The 19,635-nt window shown below is 37.8% G+C and overlaps 1 protein-coding gene across 4 annotated transcripts in view; it reads left to right on the plus strand.

Annotated features, from left to right (window-relative positions):
• The window catches only part of LOC145991161 (uncharacterized), a 275,164-nt gene that overhangs the window by 169,922 nt on the left and 85,607 nt on the right, over positions 1 to 19,635 (plus strand). The gene's annotated exons all lie outside the window — the stretch shown is intronic.

The raw sequence follows: 19,635 nt of genomic DNA on the forward strand, positions 1-19,635 counted from the left end.
ATGGTCTCCAGCATAGATCTTTTTTCACCAACTATTTTCAGTACAGCTTCGTTTCTTACCTTGTCCGTCCATTTTACACGCTCCATTTTTCGCCATGTCCACATTTCAAAAGCTTCGAGTCGTTTCTCTTCATTTCTTCTCAACGTCCAGGTTTCTGCACCATATAGTGCTACACTCCACACAAAACATTTCACTAATCTTTTCCTTAGACCTATATCCATGGGTCCACAAAAAACAATTTTTTCTTCTATTGAAAGCTTCTTTTGCTATTGCGATTCTCATTTTCACTTCTTGTTTGCAGCTCATGTCACTGCTTATAGTGCATCCGAGGTACTTGAAGCTATCCACTTGCTGGATTCTTTCACTGTTTGCTCTCACATTAATATTCCTTGGTTTCCGTCCTATAACAATTGTCTTAGTCTTCTTTACATTTATCTTCATCCCACATTGCTCACAGCTGCTGTTTAACTCTTCTAACATACTATTTATGGTTATTTCATCCTCAGCGAATAATGCCATGTCATCAGCAAATCTTATGCAGTTTATTCTTCTTTCTCCCAATTTGACACCTCCTGTGCCCAGGAAACAATTTTTCACTATATCTTCTAAATAGATATTAAACAAAGTAGGCGATAGGCGTACTCCTCTTTTCCAATATCATAGTCTTCTGTCATTTCGTCTCCTATTCTCACTTTAACTCGTTGATTCATGTATAAGTTGCTTAGAAGTCTTCTCTCTTTCCAATCTACACGAATTTTCTTCAGAATTTCTGAAAGTTTAACCCAATTCACTCTATCAAAGGCTTTCTCCAGGTCTACAAATACTACAAACACCTCCTTTCCTTTCTCTAAATATTTTTCCCCAATGGTCCTCTGTAAACCAATTTCATCCCTTGTACCTCTTCCTTTCCTGAAACCAAACTGTTCTTCCTCTAACTCGCCACTGACCTTCGAGTATAGGCATCTGTTCAGAATTCTTAGAATAATTTTTGCCGAGTGAGATATCAAGCTGATTGTCCTGTACTCAGAACATTTTCTGGCATTGCTTTTCTTCTGCAGAGGTACCAAAACAGTCTCCGTGAAATCTTGTGGCCAATCCCCTTTCTCATAGATGTCATTGCATAAGTGCAGTATTTCTCTTTTACCATCTCCCAGGCATTTGATAAGTTCAACAGGAATTTCATCAGTGCCCGTTGCTTTCCCATTCCTCATTTCTTTGAGTGCTTGCTCAAATTCTTCATTCAGGATATAGTATCCTTTCTCATCGTCAGGCACGTCGTCTTCATTTTCTACATTCAGACTGTCTGGGCGATTCTCTTTCTGGTAGAGCTCTTCAACGTACTTTCCCCACACATTGGATATTCCTTTTTTGTCTGTGATTTCACATCCTTCCTCGTCTTCTATCATCCACATTCTTTTCCATTTCTTCTTTTGGAAGCCCAAGCAGTTTACTTCACGATACATCAAGCCATACCTTCCTCTTTTTCCAGTTCTTCAATTTCTTCACATTTTTGTTTCATCCATTGTTCTTTTGCCCTGTCAGTTTCTCTTCTTAGCTGGTTATTCAGTATCCTGTAATTATTTCTTCCCTCTTCTGTATTTACATTCTTCCATTTTCTCCGTTCCTCCATTTTTTCCAGCATACTTTCAGTAATCCATGGTTTCTTTGCACTTTTCCTTTCCCTGTAACCTATTGTTTCATCCACTGCCTTCTGTCAGCAGCTTTTTATTCCATCCCACATCTCATCCTTATTGTTACAACTAGCTTTATACTTAGTATAGTTTCCTTGGAAATGTTCTATATATATATATTTAAACCCACCGATACAAATCCTCATAATTTTGATGACCTTTATCAAAGTAGTCCCCAGTGGATGCGATGCACTTGTCCCAGCGTTTTTGCCAGTCTTCAAAGACATGCTGGTAGCAGTTTTCTGATAGGTCCTTCAGAAACGCTCACTACTTCTGATGTTGGAAAATGCATCCCGCCAAGGCGTTTCTTCAAATTTGGAAAAAAGTCTCATGGGGCTAGGTCTGAACTACAGGGAGGATAGCGTTAAGCACTTTCATTTCAGAAAGTTGTGTTCCACATCTAGGAAATATAAAATATGGACTCTGGAATTAGTATGATGTTTGGTTTTTGTAGCTGATAACAAATTGTTGTTAACCTGGTTCCATGTTGTATGCTACATTAGGAAGGTCCACAAATCCAGATGTATGACTTTCCATTCTCTACATGGATATTTTTAATCCTTCACATGTAACTAAAAAAAAAAATCGAAATTTTTCTTCAAGCAAACAATATTTAGGGGTCGCCCAATTGACCCTTTTATCTAATTAAGTTGTATCTCTTATTTAATATCTGCACATTTAGGAACCTTCGACATTAAATTAGCTTTTTATGGAGTTGTAAATATTTTAATGTGAATTCCTACTGTTTCTGTTCGTCATCTCTTATCAGAGTTTCATTTAACTTTTGAATTAGGTTAGTTCCTTTTTCTGTACTTATTCACTACTAGCACCGTGTGACGATCAAGTTAATTGAATACAGGAGCGTCCGTCTATTCTTTTGGGTGTTTCTGGAGAAAGGCTTGAGATTTTATTTTGCCTTCCTCCGTCAATACAGCAAAGAATAAAGAGGTTATTCCCGTCACAAGGTTCTTTAACTTTAGATTGCCCACTTCTTCTGTGATCTGTAGACATCGAGCAGGAATGTAAAATCTTGAACGTTGTAAGCTCTGTCCTTTTCTCCTATGTTTCCGTGGTCACTCGATCATCAGAGAAGCAAATTGCTACCAGATGTTCAGAGAGAAACCAAACATGTTTGCAAAATACTCCGTATGTCATGGTGGCCACAATCCGATTCGTATAAGCCTTCAGGACAGTCAGTCTACATTCAAGGGGGTTCGAATTCCAAGAGGAGCTTAATTCCACTGTTCCATTCCAGCTCACATACAAAGCTAAGTCTGATTTCTCGTGGGGACAACAGCAATTGATGCCAAAATAGGGATATCTTCAGTACATAGATTCCTCAGCTCCTCCGCAGAGGAGCTTCCCCGATGAAAGTAATCAACGAGTCCCGGGTTCTATACCCGGAGGAGGCACGTGCTACTTTCGATTATCCTTTCTGTACGTAAAGTGGGCCTAAAAAACTCAATCTCATCCACACGGCACATTGAGTTGCACTAGGAGCTCGAAACGACTCATTTCCACTTCTTCACTCCAAGAAACAAAGGATAGAGAAACAGTACTCCTTTATAATCACTCCTTGATTGCTGGACATCAAGAGCATGTGACAAATAATTTACGATCTCTTGCATCAACGTTCTGAACATCGTATGCATTTAGTTTGTGAGGGAATAGTCTGTGGTGAAATATTAGCTAGTTGCGTAATATATAGTTACACACAAATTCAAGCTTAAATTGTGGATTTAATCATCGTTTTTATTGTAAAAGTGTTCTGTGTCATTACAAGACAGTACATTTATTGAAACGTAAGTTAATATTAAATAATCTTGTGATTTAGAAGATAAATCAGTGTTAAAATCTAGATAGCATGGAAGGCTCTGGGCCATCCAGATAAAGTTTCCTGCTTGTAAGAAATTCAACAAATTTCATTCAAGTGAGGAAAATGTCTAGCGAGGAAATTATTAATCAAAACAGAGAGGACGTCCAAATGGAGATGAATGAAGTAGTGGAAGTAAAAAAGGATACGTCTTCAAATAAAGACGGAGAAAATATGGATGTTGAATTGGTTGCTAAGCAACCAAAAAGTCAGAACACAAAACGAAATCTAGCAAAAGTTAGTAGAAAGGAGGAATCTATAAATGCTCCAAAAATTTTCAAAGCAAACGTTTTAGAGCGTACAATGTAATCAAAGGATAATGTAAATAAAAATGACTTATTCTATCCTGGGCACGATGGCCCTTATATTGTTCTTGTTGAAGGAGTGGAACACAATGTTGGTAGCGTTAGTGCTATTATGTTAGGTAGTCACTTAAGAGAAGCTAGAATTAAGGTGAATTTTGTTAAGGCATCGGGACCTAATCGTGCAAAGCTTTACTTTTTAACATCCAATGATGCAAATGACTTTTACTTGAACAAAGAGTTCCAGAAGAAGTATAAGGTAAATGTCAAAATCCCGAAGAGCCTTTTACACAGAATGGGACTAATATATGGGTTACCGTTACATATCGATTTAGAAGAAGTACAAGATGAAGCAGAGGCTTAGAGAAATATTCCAATAATCAAAATGGAAAGAATGAAGAAGAAAATTTATAAAGAAAATGGGAAATTTGGGTTCAAACCGACCAAATTGATCAGCGTAACGTTTCAATCACAAAGGTTGCCCTCGCATGTAAAGCTACTCAGTAACATATTCCAGGTACAACCTAAAATAAAATCTGTGATGCAGTGCAGGAATTGTTTCCGTTTCTCTCAAACAAAGGATGTTTGTAAGTCCAAAGCGATATGTCCAAGGTGCGGTGATTATGAACATGATGATATATGTGCTGCAGTACCTAAATGCATAAATTGCTCAGGAAATCATCTTGCAACTGAGAAGTCGTGCAGTAAGTGGGAAGAGGAAAGAGAAATTCTGAAGGTGAAAGCATATGAGGGCTGTTCATATCAAGAAGCAAAGAGAAAAGTTAGTTCTAGTAGTTCATTTATGACCGAAAGAGAAGATTATTCTTATGCAAACATACTACAAGATTTCCCAGTGTTAAAAACAACTAAAGCAGAGTCTTCCTTTGTACAAGCTCCAAGTTCAGCAATTATAACAGGTAATAGATATGAGGTGCTGGCCACTCTAAGAGATGAGGAATCAGGGACATCAAGAAACTTATATTCTTGGAAATCTTCTCAACCTCAACTTTACAACATGAACAATAGTTATGCTGATCGAAGACTTGGGAAGATATTTGAAAGTAAAGAAGTTATGATAAATAAAGGTATGCAAAATCTAAAGTCGTGTGACAAACCTAAAACCCAAAACAAACAAGAAAATTGGAAGACTGAATTTATTCAGAAACTCATACCTACAATGCCAGACGGAGTAATTGAAACACCAAATGAATCATGTAGTTTCACATCAAAACTACGTTCGGCTAAAGGTTTTGCAACTCCAATTTCAAAAGAGGAAATCTATGAAATCATCGGTAACAGTAAAGAATCGGCTCCAGGGATGGATGGAATTACTTATTCGATGATTAATCACCTTCCAGATGTAGCGTTAACGGCGATGTGCACAATTTTTAATAAATTCTTAAATAATGGAAAAGTACCAGAAGATTGGTCCAAACAGTTGATTATTCCAATTTTAAAAACAGGCAAGGACCCTCAAGTAGGTAAATCATATAGACCTATAACTTTGACGTCAGTTATAGGAAAGATATTTGAGAAACTGATACAAAAAATAATAGAATGGTTTTTAGAAAGCCAAAACATATTTCAGTTCGAACAAATAGGATTTAGAAAGGGATTAGGATGCCAGACGGATTAATCACACTTTCCTCGTATATTTTCGACTCACTGAAAAGAAACAGAATTGTATTAGCTGCATTCTTAGATGTAAGCGCAGCTTATGATAATGTAGATATTAATATCCTAATCCAAACAATACAACAGCTAAAAATACCGCACAACTATGTTTTGATATTATGGAAGTTACTGAGTAAAAGATCTGTATATTTCCACTTTTTCAGTGAAAGTAGAGGACCGTATTCAGCCTGCAAAGGGTTACCTCAAGGAAGTCCTTTAAGTCCTTTGTTATTCAACATATATATGATTGGGATGAAAAGGAAATTAAATCCAACAGTCAATTATCTTCAATATGCAGATGATATCTGTATCTATATGTCCACGACACAAATTCATACTGCTTTTCCTGTTTTAGAGGAACAAATATTGGAAATGCAAAAGTGTCTTGAAAGTAAAAGACTCTCGATTTCAATGGAAAAATCTAATATTACAATTTTTAGTAATAAGGGAACACCTCCAATAGTTCACTCAATGTCTCGAAAAACAAGAATTCCCATTACATCCAGAGTAAAATATTTAGGTGTCATCTTGGATGAAAAACTAATTTGCGAGGACCAAATTAAAGCAATACAAGTCAAATCAGAAAAAAGTGTTTAATTTGTTCAAAGCAATAGCAAATACTCAGTGGGGATGTCATCCTCGAGTTATGCTTTTATTTTACAAGAATTATTTTCGGCCTATGATAGATTATTCTCTATTGGCAATGTGTAACTTGACAGAAGGAAAATTGAATTCCATTGATGTCATACAAAGGAAAGTCTTGAGAAGATGTTTAGGCGTTATGAACAGCACTCCAAACGTAGTAGTATACATGGAAGCGGGTGAATGTTCCATTTCATATAGACAAAAAATGTTAGCAGCAAATATGCTCTTCAAAGTGAAATCATATTGTGAGCAACCTTTCAACAATGTACTAACAAATATGATACACTTATATGAAACAGGAAAAATAACAAACAGAAAGGCTGCTATGTGGATAGAATTGTGTAATTCGGTTTGTCAATAATACCAGGATGTTCTACAGATGCGTTCATGACCTGTTTTTTCATTAGATTATCCTCAACAGTCTCTGGATAATATTCATTTCCCTCGTTATTCGCACATATCGGAATATATTACTCAATGGCCAAGTTTTTATTTCATATACACAGATGGATCTAAAAGTGAGTCAGGAGTTGGATGTGCAGTGTAGGATCCACAACATAAAACGGACCTATTATTTCGGCTTCCAGAAGACTGTTCAATATTTACAGCAGAATCTTACGCAATTTACCAAGCTTTAATATATGTCCAAAAATTAAATTTACGAAAGTTCTTAATACTTACTGACTCGCAAAGTGTATTACAGGCTCTTAAATCTTCTTACAAGAGTCTTTACAAATTATCCCCTTATGTTATAAATTGCATACAATTAGTTCAAACAATACAAAAATCTGGAAAAACCATTGAGTTTTCTTGGGTTAAAGCTCATAGCAATATTACAGGTAATTCTTATGTAGATGAATGTGCAAAGAAAGCAGTGCGTCTTCCAAATATTACGAACTTATCATTATACTATACGGATCTTCTCCCTAGAGTAAAGAAGAAAATTCTGAATGAATGGTTTGATTGGTGTCGAAATGAACTTACAACAGTTGGAGAATCATACAGTCCATTTGCTGAATTCAAAACACAAAACCATGGTTTCATCATGTAAGTGCTACAAGAAATGTAATTGTATTAATTAATAGACTGAGAACGGGCCATTTGTGTACTAGGCAACATTTATCCAAAATTGGAATAAAGAACAATAAGAAATGTGAATGTGGCTGGGAAAGTGCAGATGCACAACATATAATACTGGAATGCTCAAGATATTATATAGAGAGAAATATCTTGTATAAAACTTTAAATAATCTAAAGGTTCAGTTTCCAACAAATTTGTTAAGTTTAGTGGTTATAGTTTGCTATCATTTTTAAGGAAGTGTAACATACAATTGTAAAAGGCAAAGTGTTCTTAAAAAAAAAAAACTGTAAAATAGGGGGGGAAGGACTGATAATTTTATTGTAAAACAATTGTGTACATTTTATATGTGTATTGTTATGGACAAAAAACGGCATAAAAGCTGTTAGGTTCCAAATAAAGGAATGAATGAATCGTATGCATTTAACTGGCGAAGTTCTCAGGATATATGACATAATGGATCCTCAAAAAAAAAAAAAAAAAAAAAAAGATGTGGATAATAATGAGAGCTCCAAGAATCCACCAATTACTTAAAATTTCACATAGATAAGTCGACACCTGGGAACAAAAATAACTTGTGGGAAAAAATATTTTGAATTACTTCGATTTTGTCCACCTTTTTAAAAAGTCGATCCTGAAAGGATAGAATAATGTGTACAATGGGGCGATGTACAATTATACATCAATCAAGTTAAAATTTTACGCATAAGTAAGTCAATACTACAGGAGAAAAATACGAAATGTGGATAAATGTTTTGAGCTACTTCAGTTTTTGCTATAATAATTTGGACCACCACTTTTACATGTAAAAGTAAAGAAGAAAATACAATTATTCTTATGAATACTAATATTGACTGTGACCACGATTTACTGATTTACATAAATCAGTACATCCAAGGTTTGTCTCCATCGTTCACATTCCGTTGAAGATAAAGTGTAGTAATGATGTTGATTGGTTTTTGTTCTTGTAATAACATTACCTCATTAGCCAGGCCTGCCTTATTACAGTGCACGATGAAATGAGGTTGCTAGTACTTGTTAACAATATTAATTCCATTTTCTTGATTTGGTTCCATCTCGCCACACCTGCCTTCATTCAAGTAATTGTCTTTATGACTAGCCTCGAGCTTCGAGATGAACTCTTAACGTCTCTGCCCTTCTACAACGCATACATGGCTTGAATTTGAAGTGTTTACCTTCACGGAAGTACCAAATCATCGATAAGAATAACACCCCCGCTATCCTGCTAGCAAAACACTAGATGTTTACTTGCGTCATTGTAAGATATTGACCCAGAATGATGAAATGGGTCTGTCGTTTTCCGCTGGCATCTTACTTCAAGTAAAGGTGCACGGGCAATCACAACGAGTTAGAATTCTGAGTAGATGTTGAACAAAATTGAAGGCATGGTTATCGAAACCACAGATATCAAGTTTCAGCTCGGAAATAAGACTGCATTGTGCAGTGGGATGCACAAACTATTGCTCGACAAATTGTTCACGGCTATTTTCATTACTGTTTCTCTTGCATCCTACGTATTTGAAGGAATAGATTTTTAACCCTAGCTTACCCGTGGTGCCGTGCGAGAAACTTACTTACCTGAGGGGGGGGGGTTAACAGTCCCACACTTTTTTAATCACTACAATTCAAGAAACCATTTTGGTATTGAATCGCTGCTTGCTTTCTTGTGTATATAAATTTAGTCATTTATTAATTATAATAATTTAAACAATTACAATCATTAATAAAAAATAATAACCAATTATTGCATGAGTGTCACACACATATTTTACATTCACTAAAACTCGCAAAAACTATAATAATTTTTATTAATGCTTCTTTGTTTATAGAAAGGCAGTTGTTCATTAATTATAATAATTACAAAATAATACAATCATTACCAAGCAATTGTACACTCTCATGAGTGTCTCGAATAACACACATTCGAAGATGGCGCCTGATACGCCCACCAAGAGCAATTTGCTTCCTATTTACATTAAATTTATGTTTTTATGCACAAAACTAATAGAGAATATTGAGAACACCCTAGGGAACAATATAATTTATTTTCAATTTTTTATAAAAATTTTAACAGTTGAAAAATCTAAAAAATAGAGGTGGTGGGCCTGACAGCCCCCTCCCCTCGGGTTTGTTTTGAATTCTTGAAGCTCTCGTTGGGTGAAACAAAGTGCAATAACATGTTGACGGACAATTTGTCTTATACATCCCAGTGAACATACTCCACGGTGTAGTCTCAGGGTCGGTGATTTCATATGAGATCTGCGCTGAGGTTGACTCAGCCTCTAATGCATGGGTACGTGGGGGTAACCCTGGGCGGCAAAGGCGGACGGAGTGGGGGTGCTGATTACATCACCTTTACATATGGGCGAGATTGTGAACATGTAACCCAACTCCACGCCTTTCCATATGTCTTCACCACATCTTAAAATATGCAGGGCGGATTGTGTTAGTACACCAGGGATTCCGGGTTCGAATATCGGCATGGGTATGGGTGTTCTTTGCGCGTGTCGCAACATCAATTTCATATCATTACTCATCCTTATCGTCGCGATTAGTCAGAAGTGGAGGAAAAGCGACGCTAAATATAAAAAATAGGTGCTTTGTCCTTCTTTCATGTACATTACAGAACGAGAAAGGTACTAACAAAAATGTTTATAAACTCCCCCCCCCCCAAAGGAGGGTAAATTTCCTTGCACTTCCTGCTTATACTTGAATCCGGCAATGGATTTCATCACCATCCAAGGCAAAAAGTTTTGATTAGCACACCGCGGCTTTAAACAGAGCTCCAAATTAGAACGACCAATACTTTTGTCACATATTGTGTGATATACCCATTCTTTTATGCAAGAGAGCCGATGCAAAGCTTTCAAATGTGGAAACTGTGAAGTTCCTTCAAAATCTACCTCGTAAAAAACATTGAATCTTGCAGGAGAAATATTTCGACAGCAACTTCATCCTCTGCATTATTACTTCAGAATCCCTCTTCCAGTTTTCGAGGAGGGAGGGAGGGACAATCTGATAGCAATTGATTCCGAGGCCACTCTCGCCAAAGGAACGGTCGTCGACACGCCATTTGTCAAGATGTCAGGAGCTCTTGTGACGAAGTAGTTAACTTGGGCATGTTCCAGTGGTTACCGAACAACGACGGAATGGATACTGGATTCGCATGATCCGTGGATAATTAATGAATTGATAGCGTCCAACGCTAGCGAGCAGTGTTGCCAGTTTGGATTCGCAAAAAATTCCCTCGCAAAGATATAAATTTCTCACTTTTTTACTGAGAAATATACGTATATGTTGAAAAGATTGATTGATTGAAATAGGTTATTTTTCGTCGCATTTTTGTTACTTTTGGTTAATGGCGACGATGAGGATGAGCAATGATATGATTACAGTCATGAAAGGACACTCATAACTAGACGTCGGATTTTAGGTTTTTAACCTATTTTTTCCTTTGCAGGTAAATGAGAAATAACAAGCTACGTCAGCGTTTCATCAAACAACGCAACAACTGATTAAGTTTTATAGAACCTAAAATAACCTATTTTGCACCTAAATCAAACCTTTTTTTTTTAGATTTTTACATATTTTTTAAAGGTTTAAATGATTTTTACACCACACAGAGGTATTTGTTCTGTTTGGCAATGAAGAAATTCAATGACTAACTTGTTTTAAACATGCTCTCTCCCGATTTCCCTCCAAGTCCATAATATGATTTCAAGCTCTAAACAGAGCACAATGGCTGGCGCAACTGATGCCTGCACAGTCCAAAGTACAAACTTCTTGTGATTCGCATTGTCTTGCTTAATTTTGGTGCTTTCTAGCATTCAAAATCGCAAACTGACATAGTTTCTGTTTAAAGATCATTTTCATCATATAGAATGATTCTCAGAGATAAAAGGCGGTGTTTTGTCGAGGATAATAGTACAAGTATTACTATTACAAAAATTAGTGGATCATTTTGAAAATGATGCATAGAAATGAAAATTTGGTTAGAAAATTAATATTTGATGGTTTTGTATATATATATATATATTAGGGTGTTTCATTTTGTAAGGCAAAAAATAAAATGTAAAATCTTTGCAGACTTTGCTTACGCCCCGAGTCTCAGTGATGTAAAAGATATATATGCCAAATTTCAAGAAGATTGGATAATATTTAGAGGTTGCACACTTTGATCAGTTTTGTAAAAGTAGGCAAAAAATACGATTTTTCAATGTTAATTACTTTTATTGGGAAAACTAGAAATCACAAACTTAAAATAATATTAAAACTAGACACAAAGATTAATAGGTAGTATGATAGGCAAAACATGTGTTATATAATCAACTTTGAACGATGCAATCCCTTTTTTTGTTCGCTTGGTGACGTCTTTTCTGTGATGCTCGACTACCCTCAACAAGAATTGTTTTCTTGTTCGTTCCTGACCGATTCGTTAAACGTTTTTCAAAAGCGAACATATATGAGGCTGACAAAACGTGCAACCCGTTTCATTCCTTTCAATTCTCGTTGAGGAATATTCAACTGTTTAGTGAAGAGGACAATTTTAAGTGCATATATTGCCTTTGCCATCCACCTTGCTCGATGCAGAGTACCCTGGGATCCTGAAACTGAAGTCGTTTTGAGACCAACCTCCTAGTACAGGAGTGAGAGTTGTAATAACTCTTTGTAGTTTTCTCTTGGATGACTTCCGTCTTTTAGGACATTTTGGATGTAGTTAACCATTTTCACTCATTGTTCTTCTAGAAAGCCTTGAACGGGACTTTCTTCATCCAGCATTGTCGTATATGACTTCTTATCAAGTGAAGCCCACAGACTTTGGAACTTCCGAAAAATCTGGATGTCAGGACCACTTGATGGTACGCCACAACACTCCTCAAACACTCCTTTCATGGGTGTGATGACGGCAAGCCAACCACAACAATGTTCGTCCGAATTCCCTTTCAATTCTGGTACATGCCCCTTGGATCAGTCCTGTATTAGATGCTGTAGTATCAGAACACATACCGATGATATTGTCACGTAGCCCAAATCGGTCCACTTCCCGAATAACTATACTTCAGCCATCTGCTCACCAGTGCTTTTCAGGGCAACAGGTACGCCAAGAAAATGCTCAAAATCTTTGCCAGTCACTAGAAATGTAACTCTATCTTCCAAAGTTTTGACACTCCCATGGGCAACTGAGGGCAACAGTTTATTATCCCAATACAAGACCAAATGAGGAGGATTTTTAAAGAGTGACTCTTCGATTTTCTTTGCCATTTTACTTCTATTGATCGCCCGAGCTCGGTAAACGGTAGCTGGAGATACGGAAATGTTTTAAACATCGTGGCCAAGATCTCTTTGCAGTTGCTATAAATGAAGTAATTGCTTGTCGAATAGAGAGCTGTTCTCGATCCCAAGTAGACGTGAGTGTCTGATCAAGAGATTTTTTCGTTACTGGAGGTGAAAACTCGGCCTCTTCGTCACTAGGTGCTGATGATGATGGAGATGAGTCTTCCAGTATAACTGTCTTATTGATTTCAGCTATAGCTTTGTAACGTTTATTCTTATATGAATCATTTTTGTCTTCTTTTGTACACTTAGTTCTCATTTTCGAGGCGAAAACCTTGTGTACTCCACTCATTGACGAACTAATACGATCTTCTCTTTGTGACCTAAGAAATTCTTTATCTTCTTGTGATACACTAGTCATGTCCATCACATTTTCCCGGGAAATGTCAAATAACTCGACGAGATCACCTTTCCAATTCTGCCGTTTCACATTTGCTTTATCCGTGTTTCTCGATTTCTCTTTACCCAGATTTTGGTATTCTTTTTACAGCTTCTGTATACCAGAACGGATATTCTCCTCCGTCTTAACAGGGATATTTGCTGTCCTCCGCACTTCCTGTAGTTTAGTACTGGTAGATTTAGCAGCATCCGAAAGTGTTTCTTTCATTTCCTTGTGATGGTAAATAAAAACTAAAAGTACTTGTTCCTTTGAAGGGAGCCGAGCTCCTAAAAACTCACCACTAGGCACCTTTTCTAGCAGCCTAATTCCTCTTTTGGTTCCCATTTTAAAGTTCAATTACCTGTAAAAGATGAAAGAAATACATGAGAAGCCCATTAGTACAAAGCACTTTAATATTAGAATTGGATTGATTGATTTTTTGTTTTAAGTCCATTTTATGCACATTAAGGCTAATCGGGACTGGACCTACAGTTTAAAGTGGGATCCGAACCACTATGTGCCTCCACCGGGAATCGAACCCGGGACCCCTTGATTACAAGGCGACGACGCTACCACTGCGCCATCGGGGAGGCCTTCAATATTGGAAATTTCACTAGTTTGAGAAAAGTGATCAATGTGTGCAACCCCTAAATATTATCCAATCTTCTTGAAATTTGGTATATATATCTTTTACATCACTGAGACTCGGGGCGCAAGCAAAGTCATATGAAAATCACATCTTTGGAAAAATGAAACACCCTAATATATATATATATATATATATATATATATATATATATATATATATATATATATATATATATTAAAATTTCTCACGGTTCCTTTAAAATTTTGTTTTTAACAATTGTACATAATTAGTATTTTTCAGGAACTTCGAACAATTTTAGGTTTTTTAGACCCTACTTTAGGATTTTTAAAACCTATTTTAGAATCTTTAGGAACTATTATAGGAACCTAAAAGTACATTTTTTAGAACCTAAAAATCCAAGGTCTACTCATAACACAAGTTCAGGCCAGGATTCGAACCCGGTTTCCTGGCGCCGTAACACGCCTCCACGAGATTGACGTTCGAAAGAATTAAAATTCAGAGGTAAAAAACGTCGTTATTGAAAGTTGAGATTATCTGTTGTGCCACAAGAAAGTTAACGTGTATAGGTATAGGATTTTTGTGTGGGTGGATATTTGGACCCACCCCCTCATAGTTTTTGAATAGGGACAAGTTTGCTCAGTTTTGCGTGGATATAAAACGATATTTCAAATTTCTAATGAATAACAATCTTAGTCTTGAATGTGAGACGAGTATAAATATTTGTAATGGGTGCAAGGAGATTGAAGTTTCTATAGTTCGGTTGATTCTGTAGAGAGAAAGTTCTAGTGCCTTTCAGGGTTGAAATAGGACACCCATCTCAGAATTTTATGTTGTTTTTGTTTCATTTACTTATGCTGCGTCGAAATTTTTTCTAAAGCTAGGCAAATCTTCTTTCCACGAGGGAAATGTTTTAGGGGTGGAAAATGTTGGTACAGTGAGGAAAATTTTGTTCCCATGTGGAAAGCTTTTCTATGAAGAGAATTTTGTGATGTGGAATATTTACTATTTTGAGGGTAATTTTCTCCTTTCGGTAGGAACGTTTCTGCATCGAAGGGGGAATTTTTCTGCATCGAGTGGGGAATTTTTCTGCATCGAGTGGGGAATTTTTCTGCATCGAGTGGGGAATTTTTCTGCATCGAGTGGGGAATTTTTCTGCATCGAGTGGGGAATTTTCCTGCATCGAGTGGGGAATTTTCCTGCATCGAGTGGGGAATTTTCCTGCATCGAGTGGGTATTTTCCTGCATCGAGTGGGGAATTTTTCTGCGTCGTTGGGGGAAATTTGTACTGTGAGGGATATTTCTCACCATTCACAACTGTTCGGGAGGAAGGGCCAACCAAGTGCGAGATCGTTTGATAGAAGGGACGGGGACAAATTGTTCGACAGAAGAAAATGGCGTTCGTAAATGAATGACTTCATCGCTTTTGAATAATTTCGCCAGGCGTTGCAAGATGCATGAGCTGTCCTCTATGCTACTGGCACGAATCCTCTGCACAGGAGTCAGAAACCAGAGTTTTTTTTTACAAATCCCTGCTGCAATATAATTAATAGTCTCACGGCACGTACATGACCGATTACATTGTGTTCTTGACATGCTACATAAGCACTCAGAAAGGCTGACCAGAAGATATAAGTGCTGGAACCAGAAGGTCATTGAGTGCCTAAAACTGTCACCTCCCAGTGACGTAAGAATTAGTTTTTTTAGTTGTTTTTTAAGCAATTTTAGGGAAAATAAAGTACATTTGGCAACCTTGTGAGAAGACGCTTTATTCAAAACCGTTATTGGCCATCTTTGACATATTTGACCGATATTTTATCAGAAAATTTGTACAGTAAGAAAGGTGGGAGTTATATCTTGAGAAGTGAGGACAAATGCAATAACTGAAAATTTAACAAAACAGTTCGCGAGAATAACCTTTCTTCAATACCCAGGAAAAGTATTAAAACATGCTGTGTACTAATTCTCGAAATAATCGTGACCGAAAATACTTCGTAACTTTACATCTATCAGAGAAGTATCAATCAAATCTCGTGAAGGAGATAACATCCCCTTGAGCTGCCGTTTTTATGTCTACTGATTCGTATGAAATGCATTTAAATGAAATCGGTCAAGGATCTTAAAGATGGTGGACGAAAAACAGATTCTCCGTAAGTTGCGTGCTCTTCATGTGACTTGTTTGAAAATATTAGGTGTATACATTAATTCATGAAAATTTGTATTACATTTTATTGGGCGAAGTAATTTGTAATTTATTTAAATACTTTTTCAATTTTTTCGGGCATCTTGCAAATCTTCTGGCGATACTCAATAACGCTATTTTCTGAAGTGGGAATCCACTAGGTGGTGCTTCAGGGGTCGGTATTCTGAAGGGGGCCAGGTCCGGGAAAAATGTCGCTGTGAAGCAGGACTTCTCTTTAGTTGTTTTCCCTTCCTTACCAAGAGCCAGTTTCTCCAAGTCGATAGTAAGTCAAAAATTCTCGTTCGGTAAGCGGTAAACCACTTCCGCTACTCTAGAACTTCCACCTCATTGCAACAGAAATACATACTAGGAATACAGAGAAATATTGACTAAGATACCTCGAGTAGATTATTGGTGCAGAGGCAATGGTTCGAATCTCACTTAGGCCCGTTCTACACTAGGACTTAATCAGCATCTCAACGAGGGTGCAATTTGCGTTCCTACACAACCCCGAGGCTGGAACATTTTTCAATATATGTTCCAACCGAACTCTCCCGCAATAAATTCGAATTGAACCAACGCGTAGGAACCGCATTTTTGGTAGTTTTTCACCTCCTTTTGTGAGGAGCAACCTGAGAGTCCCTAGCCGGCCTGTTACATGTTAAGTGGATTAGAGCACAGAGCGTGGTTATTTCCCAGGGCGTCTGGAGGCAGTTCGCAGTCTGCCGGCGGAGATCAGCATCTGCTTCTGCTCCTGACAACGGGAAACAAATCGTATCCAACAAGCTCTGTGCCGGAATTTTCATCACGGAGGAAGTGAGGGGAGGGGGAGAGTAGGAGGGGCGTTGTTGGACTGCATGCTGTCTGAAACAGATCTTTCGGGAGTCGCTCCCATCTCCTGAAAGAAACAAAAAAATGGAATCTCAAGATGAAAGAGCCGAGTTGGAATTTCTAAAAGAACAGCATTCCTCCTGGAGAGGACGAGTTGGAGCAATCCTTAAGGCGAAGAGGGACAATTACGCACCAGGCATGCATTTATTCCAATATCGTCGGAATGAGCAATGCTACTAAAAAGATCTCCGCCAGAAATGAAGAGTATGCATTTCTCTCCAAGTGGCAAGTGGAAGCGGTTTCCTAAGTTGATTATTAAGCCTTATACGATTTTTGAAAAATATGATGAATTAGTATTTACCGAATCCCATGTATTCCTTATGGGACATCAACTTCAACTTCAAGTTACGGCTCATCAAATGGGAGTTTCGACTTTTCCTACTACTATGACATAGTCCAACGTGTCCTTTTTCCGTCCATGTACTTTTCTACGTCATCGGATGTTTGATATTCTCGAGAGAACGAATAAAATAATGGTCCCATAAGCCTAGTGCATTTCTCCTCGACTCCTACGGCCATCCTGGCAGTGTTGCCAAACCTGATGTGCATAATAGAGCTAAATTTCACCATTAATATAGCTAAAGAGGAATTTCAAGGAGCTAGATTAACGAATAAAGTGCCTACTAGGGTAATTTTAGTTGTCAGAGGGGTGGGGGTGCTGCTATTACCGTTAGCTTTAAAGTGATGGCAATTTATTCTTAGTTTTCACCGCCTTGATTTGGCGGCATCACCCATCTCAATAATCCAATGATGTTAATATAAAATCGAAAATAAAGGGTTCCCGGATAACAAAATTGTCATCTTCATCTTAGCCACAGCGCTATATATAAAAATACATGGGGAGGAAAGAAGAGGTGGGTGACGCAGCCTATAGCTATACGAATATCACGTCACGTGCAAAATGCACACTCATGGCAAAGGTTGGTATATATGGGCCGGAACCAGTGGTGGCATCATAGTGGGCAGAGGGCGGGTGCCACAGTTCACAGTCAAACGAGTGCACGAAAGAGCCAAATCTGGCTTCAAAAGAGCGAAGTTGGCAACAGTGATCAGCAGCTGCCCCAGCGAGAAAGACCTAGGGAAAATTGTCGCTCTTCGCCTTAAGGCACCAGCTTTGCGATTCGCCCATGAGAAGTGGATAGCGTTGCAAATCCACTAAACACACGGCCATGAAAATAGGCGGCTGGGCAGAATTGTGCTGGTGCCACGTATGGGAAACTCAAAGAGCGACAAAAGTTGCTAGTTCCCGCACAGTGTGTGGCAACGTCAACCGGGCTGCGTTGCCTAGTTCGAGCGTCAGACCGACCTCTCTCCGGGACACTTTCGAGTCCCATTCGATACAGAGCTGGTGATCGTGTGAATTGAAAGTTCGTTACAGGCCCCAGAAATGGAGTCCCATATCCACACGTCGGACTGCTCTTGAACCTCCGAACACACGGTATTGTGATCCGACGTGGCAACAGCGCAATCTTCTGCCACCCGCCTAATTTCATGACCGTGCGTTTAGGTATAAGGACTTCTAGCTGAAGTTGGCTACTATGCATATGAAAAGAGTGAGGATGATTTTAAAAGGTCCAGAACAATTGCCAGGGTGTCTCCGAATTTGAGTAAACATCCTCAGTTTGTGCCACGAAAGTTGCTGAATCCTATGTATGCCGAGTTGGTTAAGAGCAGTTTCCAAACCATTCTTTTTGTTCTACATTTGCATGACATTTCGAAGTATTCAAGTACCAATAATATCCTAAATATAGTTTTAACCCTTAACTGGTGACTACCCCACGAATATTTTGAAGTGACTGTACTTACATATTAATCACATCTGATACCTGAAATGCTGAGTACCTTTCAGTCGAACCGCTAGCAGCTGTGCGAGGATGAGGTTGTGTTGACCTGTGTAAAGTCCCCTGAAATATTGTTGCATATACAGAGTGGGGTGGATAGGGTAACATTTTTTGTGCAATATAAACTGTATGGAAAATCAACCAGTGTAATTTGATTGTAGAATATTTTTATCATTCTTTATATCCATGTCCTAATAATCAATATTTTGTAAGACTTTGGATTTTTTCCTTCTTTATGAGCTGCAAAAATTTAAAAATGTGAAGGTGTGCATTTTTTGCTTTTCATTTTTCATCTTTAAAGAAAATGGCATTTATGTGTATTTTTTGTAATGTTTTGATTAAATAAGGGATGTAGTTATGTTAATTAAAATCAACTTCATTCATAATTTAATTTTTTGAAATATATTCACAAACATTCCTTTGTTGTTGCTCAATTATCGCATTTTATTCTTAGTTCACACCTATTAAAAGCAATGAGCTGTCAAGAAATGTGCTATAAAAACGCACATTCATTTGTCTTAAAATGAGGAAAGGTGCCACAACGTTAGTGCAACAACTTAATCTGAAGTTTCAATCATCTTGAGAAAAATTCTTGCATGTCTCAAAAAAAACGTGAGCCTGCAAGACTTTACGTGACTCCTTAATTAATCGTGCCAAAAGACGTGAAGTCCAACTACATCATTTGGGGGAGTTGGGGGGTGCGGGGAGAAGGTGCTCGTGAAATTTTTTTCACTTTCTTCCTCACAGATTTTTCGGAACCGGTCACGTCAACATGTTACGGCTCCTGCGTGTATCGAACTTCCCGTGACAATCGCTGTCGTCGAGCAGCACCAATTAAAGGAAAGAATTGACGAGTGTTGAGTACGAAAAGAGGGAGGAAGTAAGAATTATCTTTGTTAGCGCATTTTCCGAGGCAGAAAATTTATGGTTTTGTATTTTCACCGGGAGATGGCGTGAACAATGCGGTGTCAATGTCCAATCAGCACGAAGGTCGTGCGATTGTGAACTCTCTGACTTTTAAATTGTTTCGTGTTGACAGATAAGTCCTTGAAAATTTCTGGTGTTACTCGAAATTGTGTGGGAAATGTATCTTGCGAGGAATCTCTTGTTCCCACAG

This window comes from Lepisma saccharinum, chromosome 8 (genome assembly GCF_977018435.1).
Source record: "Lepisma saccharinum chromosome 8, izLepSacc3.1, whole genome shotgun sequence".
NCBI classification, from domain to species: Eukaryota; Metazoa; Arthropoda; class Insecta; order Zygentoma; family Lepismatidae; genus Lepisma; species Lepisma saccharinum.